The sequence below is a fragment of the Lycium ferocissimum genome, chromosome 10 (genome assembly GCF_029784015.1).
Source record: "Lycium ferocissimum isolate CSIRO_LF1 chromosome 10, AGI_CSIRO_Lferr_CH_V1, whole genome shotgun sequence".
In the NCBI taxonomy this organism is placed as follows: Eukaryota; Viridiplantae; Streptophyta; class Magnoliopsida; order Solanales; family Solanaceae; genus Lycium; species Lycium ferocissimum.
This window is the reverse complement of record NC_081351.1, coordinates 10,261,700-10,270,389: the sequence shown is the minus strand read 5'-3', so window position 1 is coordinate 10,270,389 and position 8,690 is coordinate 10,261,700.

The window sequence follows — 8,690 nt, the reverse complement described above, 5'->3', positions numbered from 1 at the left end:
ACATAATTCCACAAATTTCATCCATAACTACACATTACAACACGCTCAAACCATCCTCCATACATGTAAAAGAAGATTAAACCTTACCTTGAACACTTGACCCTTCAACGGCTAGAATTCACAACTTGAAATAACACTTGTTCTTGTTGTCTTAATGAACACTTTCACATCACAATTGTCCTTCCAATCCAGCTAGAACACCTTGGAAATTAATTAGGATCAAAGCTTGAAAACTTCCTCAAAGTTAGCCATGGCCGAGAGCCTTCTTTTTTTCTTTCTCTATGTTTTCTAAGGTGCAGATGATGATGACTCCACTTAGTCATCATTTTCCTATTTATATGATTTCTATAAGGTGGACAATGTCCCATGGCTTGAGCCAATCAAATTTGGCCAAGCCATGTGGGCCCACATAACCACTAATGGCCTATTAATGAAGTAATTAAGTTATTAATCCCACTTAATAATCTAATCATGGTTAATTAATCCCTAATCTCCAATAATATTTCTATACCAAATAAAATTTATAAGCACTTTGTGCATTAAAATAAAATCGGAGGTTAAAAGTCTCTACCTCGTCTCCCAAAATAGTCTTGTCCTTAACTTGTCGCGATTAGCTTAAAATATCCCAATGTTTAAAAATACGGGATATAACAAATTGTGATGTGAAAGTGTTCATTAAAGCAACAAGAACAAGTGTTATTTCAAATTGCAATTCTAGCCGTTGAAGGGTTAAGTGTTAAGGTAAGAATTGATCACTTCCTATATGTGTTTTAGGGTGAGTTTGGATGCGTTGTGAACATATATAAACGTGAATTGGATGTGTAAAAAATTGTGTATGTTGATGTTGGAAAGTCACGGTAAGCCGTACATTTTAGGAGAAAATGATGGATTAAATTTTACTTGGTATTTTGGTTGTTGTTGTTATGGATTTTATGATGAGAATGAAGGGTTTAATGGTTCGAGTTGGAGTTGTAATTGTTTGTTGGCTATTGTAGAAGCTAAAATGATGTTAATATAGTTTCTTGCATTTATGTGAATGATATTGTAACGTGTGGATTGTTGGTATAGTTCATGAAATTGGAAGAAAAGAATGTGTCGTTGTTATTCTTGTCGAACTTGGAAGATTATATGTTGTATTGTATGTTGGTTGGGCTATTTTGTAGTGTTGTACGGGCTGTCCGGAGTGTCCTCGAGTCATGTTTGAATGGTCTCGGGTTGATACTTGAAAGTATGATTAGTGATACGACTTGGTTATATGCGGTTGGTTTGAATGTAAAGGAAATGTTGTCTAATTATCTAGAAGGGAGTTACTAACATTAGAATACGTTTTGAATTCCCCCGTAGCTTAACCGTAGTTCTTGACGTCTTAATATAGGTTGAGGCACTATTGGGCAGTGTATACGTGTTGTGTTGCAAGTAAACGCTAAAGGTATGTAAAGCCTATCCTTTCTTTCTTTTGGCATGTCCTAGATGTAAGTATGAAACAATATGAGCTTTTGGGGTAATTCTATTCATAAGTTAGCATGTATTATGATTATTCACTTCTTGATATTAGAATTCTTAAAATAGTCGAGCTACTGCCCTCGAGCTTTCTATATGATCGGATAGTAAATGATTCATGAAAGTTTCTATTCCTGAAAAACTCTATATTGTCTAATGACCATAACTTTTATAAGCTGTCTCGTATTAACTTAATACATGTCTATGATCCCTGAGGCATTAGTTGACATAGTTCGTAATGATATTCGCAGAGTGCGCGAGTGTGACATTTGTTATCCCGATACTCGAGCGTTGATTAGTCTACTTATCTATTGAGTCTCAAAAGATGATTTATATGCATATGGTTACTCTTCTACTGCTCGTGCATCTTACGTTTATACATCTTTCACCGAGTCCGGGCCGGGTATGTTATCGTGCACGTTTTATTTGCATTGTTCACCGCGTCCTCGGCCCCCAGAGGGTCGGGTACGATATATAAATGTTATGGTGTTATCTTTGTGTTATGGTGTTATGTTGTGTTATGGTGTTATCGTGATACGGAGTTATGCTTCTTCTGGAGCTATCTTGTGTTACGGTATCTTTGTGTTATGGTGCCAAAGACGGGGTGGCGACCAAGTTCACCGAGTCAGCCGTAATGGGCCGGGTATGATATATGATATTGACATGATTTGTGTTTCAAAAAGCAAGCATTTGGTATCCTGGTTATTGCACTCGTTTTACGTGCTTCTTATTTCGGTTTATGATCATTTTACTATATTTCATGCTTTATATACTCGCACGTATTGTGCGTAAGCACTTTCTCAGGGGCTGCGTTTCGTACCCGCGAGTACGGGAACTCGCTTTGGTGATCCGCCGACCTAGGATATGCAATACATATCTTGGAGTGCTCCTTGTTGGGAGCTGTATTTTTGGTACGGATCCTCTTGTTGTATATCTGTGTTATCCGGAAATACGGCGGGGCCATAATCACAGTCATGTAATCATTGTTACTCTTAGGAGTGTAGACGTATGTGTGGGTTGTATATAGTTCTTGTTGATTCTGTCTCTATGACTTATGTTTTGGGGCATTCCCGTTCGTAGTGGCGAGCCCCTTGTCGCTATATATATATATATGTGTTTTGGGATGTTGTGTGTAGTGGCGGCACTTGTCAGAGAGAGAGAGATATATATATATATATATATATATATATATATATATATATATATATATATATATATATATATATATATATATATATATATATATATTTTGGAAGCCGTGTGTTATGGTAGCCTTGTTGGCTCGTATATGGGCCGGACGTTCCCTATATTATGACAGCCTTTGCCGGCACATGTGTAATATCATCCGTTGAAAGTTGTAACTCCTGGAGACAGTTGCTATGATGTGTCTATATATGCTATAGTTTTGAGATGACGTCTTGCCTTTTTATATATAAGTTCCTTATTATGCTAATTGTGAGCTGATTATAGTTAATAGGTGTATACGAGTGTCCAGCTCGGGCACTAGTCACGGCCTACGGGGTTGGGTCGTGACATACCCATTAGATGGTTCTTTAGGTGAAGACTTTTAGGAGTGATTTGCTAGGTGGAAGAAGAATGTGAAGGTGTTAGAAGGATTATCATGACCAACAATCTGATTTTTAGGTTTCTCCAAAGACCTGGGCGACTAGAATGTTTGGGTTGTGAAAATGGGACCAATTCCCGAAATGATTTCTTAAATAAGGGATTTAACTGGGCGTAACCACTTCAGCGGTGGCCTGCTGCTTCAGTGGCGTCTTTGCAGTACTCGCAAGTCCGATGTAGTGATCTGATACTACCACAATATTCCACTTCTATAGGATCATGGTCGCTGGAGTGAGGCAGCTGTAGCGCTCAACTGAGCGCTGGGATGGTCTAGCTAGGTCTTTGACCCGGATTTTGATGTTTTATTTCTCTTCCGTACAATGGGTGTTGCTAGACCGGATGTTTGTCGGAAATACTTTAGTGAAAGGAAAGGTCCAGGATGATACGTTATAGATATTTCAGAATTTTTACTGTAACGATGGAATGGGTCGTTAAATCAGATACCAATTAAATAACCATTCATCCTCGAACAGCAAAGGCGTACCAACACGCACAAAGAATACTCGCAAGGGTAAAGGCTCAGACAAATTGGTTAAATTATACTCATGGTCCCTAGGGAAAGACATAAGGGTGAGACTCACGCGAATCAAAATCAGAAGGGCTAAATCTTTGGTATTAACCACTGATGGACCGCTTCAGCGGCCTAGAGTGGCACTTCAGCGGTACCGCCGAAGCGGCTGACGTGAAATTAGAAAAAAAATATAACCCTTTTCTCTTCCCCATATTATCCCATTCCCACAATATACTCCTCCTCACCCACGACTCTTCTCCCACTCCTGACCGAATACAACCTCTCAACTCTCCCCAAACCCCATGAAATGCTTTCAAATACCCACACATTTATCGTACACTTTAATCCCAACCATATACCATCACAAATTGCTCACAACAAGGGAGGAAAGAGAAGGTTTCCTAGTTCATTAGCAACTACCACCACCACAACCAAATCTACCACCTACAAGGTAAGAAATCACTCCTCTATACTAGAAATAGAATAATGAAACAGGATTTCTAGGACCTTATTCTTGTTTAATGAGTTTGCTAACCCCAAAGTTGGGTTTTTAGATTTTGTTGGGGGGGGGGGAGGGGTTCATGGGGTATTGTTAGGCTGAATTTCACAACTAGTGTAGCATTAAAAACATCTAAACATCGAGGGTTGCATAGATAATGAACAGATTTTAGCCGAAAAACTTCAACATAATAAAAAAAGGTTTTTTAAATTGGTTGTCTCTTCCTTGAAATTTTGGGATTTTTGTTGCTAGAAATCAGGTACTAGGAGTCGTAAATACTTTGCATGCCGGATATCTGCCCGATCCATTCATAAAAACAAGTTTTTGAGGCTTTAGGGAGTTGGGAAAATCGGGTCTATTTAGGAAGACGAGACCGCTTTAGCGGTCAAGAACCTGCTGGAGCTGTCCCGCTTCACTGCTCAAGGGCGTGCTAGAGCGGTTGGAAGGAAATGGTAGGGGCGCTGAAGTGGTGGAAATCATGCTACGGCGCCCCCCGGCTGCGGGTCCGAGTGACCGCGTAGGGGGTACGTAACCGCACCGTAATGTTATTATGTCCCTGAATTGCTGATGTTTAAAACTTAGAATGCATGCATAGATTTTCTCAAACTGGTTCATGAGTTCTTATAACGTAAACTATTCCTCGTAGGTACAATGGTTGAAAATCCATAAGCCGAACAAGTGGAGCAACAACAAGAGGAGCAAGTGCCCGTGTATTCAATCGTCGCCACCCCACAATGTGAGCACCGTTTCTTTGAGCAGAGGCGCATGCCCCTATTGCTAGAGAGGGCTTTTGATATGACTAAGGTGGAGAGACGAGCTCCTGAGTTTCTGAAAAGGTTGGAAAAGATCAAGTAGATGTGTTTGATTAAGGATCCGGGGTGTTGCAATAAGAATTGGGTTAGGGAATTTTATGCCATGCTGGCCAGAGTCGATTGGGATTCTCCTGATTCCAGGATTGTGATACATGGGGTCTCTGTGAAGGTGGGGGCCAAGATAATCAACCGTGTGTACAAAGTGGATAACCCTTCGAAAGAGTTCTTGAAGGCCAAGAATATTGCTGATAATGGGGATTGGCTGGTGTCTAAGCTAGTGGTTGAGGAGAGTAGAGCTTTTATCACCTGGGGCAGGTCCAGAGTGGGCAAATCTAGTGAAAAGTTTACTACTGAGGCCAGGAGGTGGCTGAACATCATCTTCCACTGAGTCTGCCTTTCGAGGAATGTTACCTCCGTGACCTATCCTCGGGCTCTTTTGATTGCTTGTATCCTGTATAATGTTCATGTGAATGTGGGTTCGCAGGTGATTGCAGAATGGAAAGAGTTCTTGAGGTTTGAGGCGTAAAGTCTGATGCTTCCGTCACTGATCACTTTGTTGTTCAAGAGGGTTGGGGTCTATAGGAGGCCGGATGATCACATGGTAGATTCTGATGCTGACTTCCACCCACTGCGGGTGTATGGCCAGGGTACTGCTGTTCAGCACAAGAAAAGAAAGACTGCAGAGTGGATAAGTGCTAGTGCTAGTGCAGGTGGAGGTGGAGCTAAGGCTGGGACTGGGGCTGCCCCTGCTCAAGGCCCTTTTGAGCATACTGATACTCATTTTGACATGATGATGGCGATGTTCTAAGGTATGCCGACTGTGGATGTGGGTTCATCCAGTGGTGGTGGGGCTACTTTACCAGAGAGGAGGTGAAGGAATACCTCAAGGCTCAGAAGGGAATGGGTGAGTCGCTCACCACTTTGCAGACTGTCTACACTTCCTTGGCTGCAGACCATGCCTAGCTTCGCACTGATTTTGAGAAGAAGCAGACCAAGAACAAATCTCGTGAGAAGGTCTATGTGAAATCTTAGAGAGGCATCAAGGGCATATGGGGGAAGATGCACCCCAGCGTGGAGATGCCCGTGCAGGACGAGGATGACTCGGTACAGTACTCATTTGTAAGCAAGGCCAAGGGAGGTGACAGGAGGAGCAGATCAGTGGAGGATGTAGGCAGCTCCAATGGTGAAGGGGCCACGAGTACCCGGAGGGCTTAGAGATCTTCCCCCCTTCCCTTTTTTATTAAGCTAGTGTTTTAGTTGCCCATGTCGGGCTTGCATGTTGAGATAATTTCTTTTTCTTAGGTTGTTTGCATATTTCCTTTCGAATAGTGTTGTTTTTGGTTTTTGATTAGCCTTGTTTTGGCTAATGTTTGGATATTCTACTTTGTATGTTGAACTATTTGGCTTTCTTATTTTGTAATGGTAGTTGGGTTTGTGGTAGTGACTTGAGTGTCTCCTGCCCTTATCGGGCTTGTTTTTTATATAACTGATGGTTGGTTATGCTGTTGTTTTTATCTGGTCTGTCAAATGGTGAAAATAGGGAAAACAGGTTGGAAACAGGGAAGAAAATCAGGCCTCTGAACCCAGGGATTCTGTTTCAGCGGTCCCGCTTCAGCGGTAGAGGGGCCGCAAAAGCGGTCAGGAAAGAAATAGAAGGGACCGCTTCAGCAGTGGCCTTCCCGCTGCAGCGGTAACGCTACAGTGGTGGGCTGACCACTGGGGCGCTACACCTGGCAGTGTTATCATACCATGCTCGGTTCATTCGCAACTATAATTTACATCAGCCATTCCCAACACATGATAGATCTGATCTAAGAATATTGCTTACTTTTCGCGCCTAGATACCAATTGGAATTGTCTAGATAGCAATTGGGTCCACCGAGATACCAATTTGGCCGAAGTAGCACGATATGAAAGAAAGAAGGGAAGTTTTTCCTAGATGCCCTATAGCCTCCCGTGGATGGGCACGGACATCTACGTACCATTCCATGAGACTGTACAAGACATTGCTCTTGTACTCGTGAGACCAGTAACCTAGGCTCTGATACCAATTGTCACGACCCATTTTAGGACCGCGCGGGCACCTACCTTTCCCACCTCGGTAAGCGGACCCTCTTATTGAATAACACATCAATTAAATCAAGACGATTCATTTTAACCAAAGATATTTAGAAATAACAGCGGAACATCAAATTATATTTAATAAACTCAAAATTGAATATGATTACAACATTTTAATAATTACAGACTCGATCCAACTTCTCATGACCTGATCTAGACTAGTACAATAGCGACTAAATGATTCCAGATTATCACTACATTCTAAAACTCAACCTCCGTCCTGGAATGAAGTCGGAGGAGACCCTCCAGAGAGGCACCGCGCATTTTCGCTTCGTACCACAACCAACCACCTGAAACAATCTACACACCAAAAAGGGTGTAGCAAGTGCAATATCAGTACAATCCACGCGTACTGAGTAAGTATCACAAGCCGACAATGGTTAGAAACACATATTAATAAAAGAAGTCACAGATAAACATGATGTTAACCAAATCAAGTCATACATCTACCGCACATTATAACATCAATACCCTCTAATCATTAACTTTCCCTCTAATAACCACAAGTCAATTTCACAACAATCTCGCAATTCATATATCATTATATCGTTCGTTTTAGTCCAGGAGTCAACTCGGCATTAAGAAACTCCTTATCCTACATCACATAGAGACCAAACATGTAACAAATCTTACGGACGGTCTATGGGATACTTCAACAAGTTCAAACAATACATCCGGATCCAAGCACACGTCATTGCCTAAGTAGAGCGTCTAAACCCAATTGTACCAAGTCTATATATGTCCAATCCAAATGCAACATCATAAGTAAAATACCAAATCATCTCAATATAAGACACGAATACAATGCAATGCAATGGTGCATGAATGCCATGGAATGTTATGTATATGTTGTGTACACATGCGCTCCGGACGAAAATATTGACACCTCGGTAACGCAACCCAGTGTGACTTGCGAAGTCTAAGTGTCACCTGTCCCGGATCTTTGCCTAATAGACAGACGGGACCCCAGATTTTTGCCCGTGAGAGGTTCTCACCGGCACCACTCTGGGGGACCCACAGAGTTCATGCACTCACACAATCAATGATTTCGGAACTAACATCGGATATCGGCCATCTCACGTCACTCAAGTAAAATCGAGCCCAGCTCATTAAAGTATTTCATCAAATACTATTCGTATCTCAACAATATGTCATGAAGAATGAGTGTATGTGCAATGCATGTATCAATATCCATAATCATGCTCAATATTACCAGTACTAACAACGGTTACACCAATGATATATCAGAATCACAAGTACCAATAGTGGGATGCCAACAGTATATCCAATTCATAAGTACCAATAGTGGGCACGCCAATAATATAATAGCCAAGATGGGAAAAATAGATGTCGGTATCTACTAATGACATGTGGCATCAAGCCAACACAATAGAACAATCAATCACCACACAACGGAATGGCTAGTCCCAAACACACAACAGGATAATCAAGTCGATATGCATTATTAACAGTTCCTAAATCAGCCTATCAGCTTAGAACAAGTAATTTCACCTTCTACTCACAATCATTCGTCACACTCAGTCTAGAACTCAATCACAATCGTTGGTACATTTTATCCTTCCATTTATCAACTAGATTCACTATTAATGGCATAACACAATTA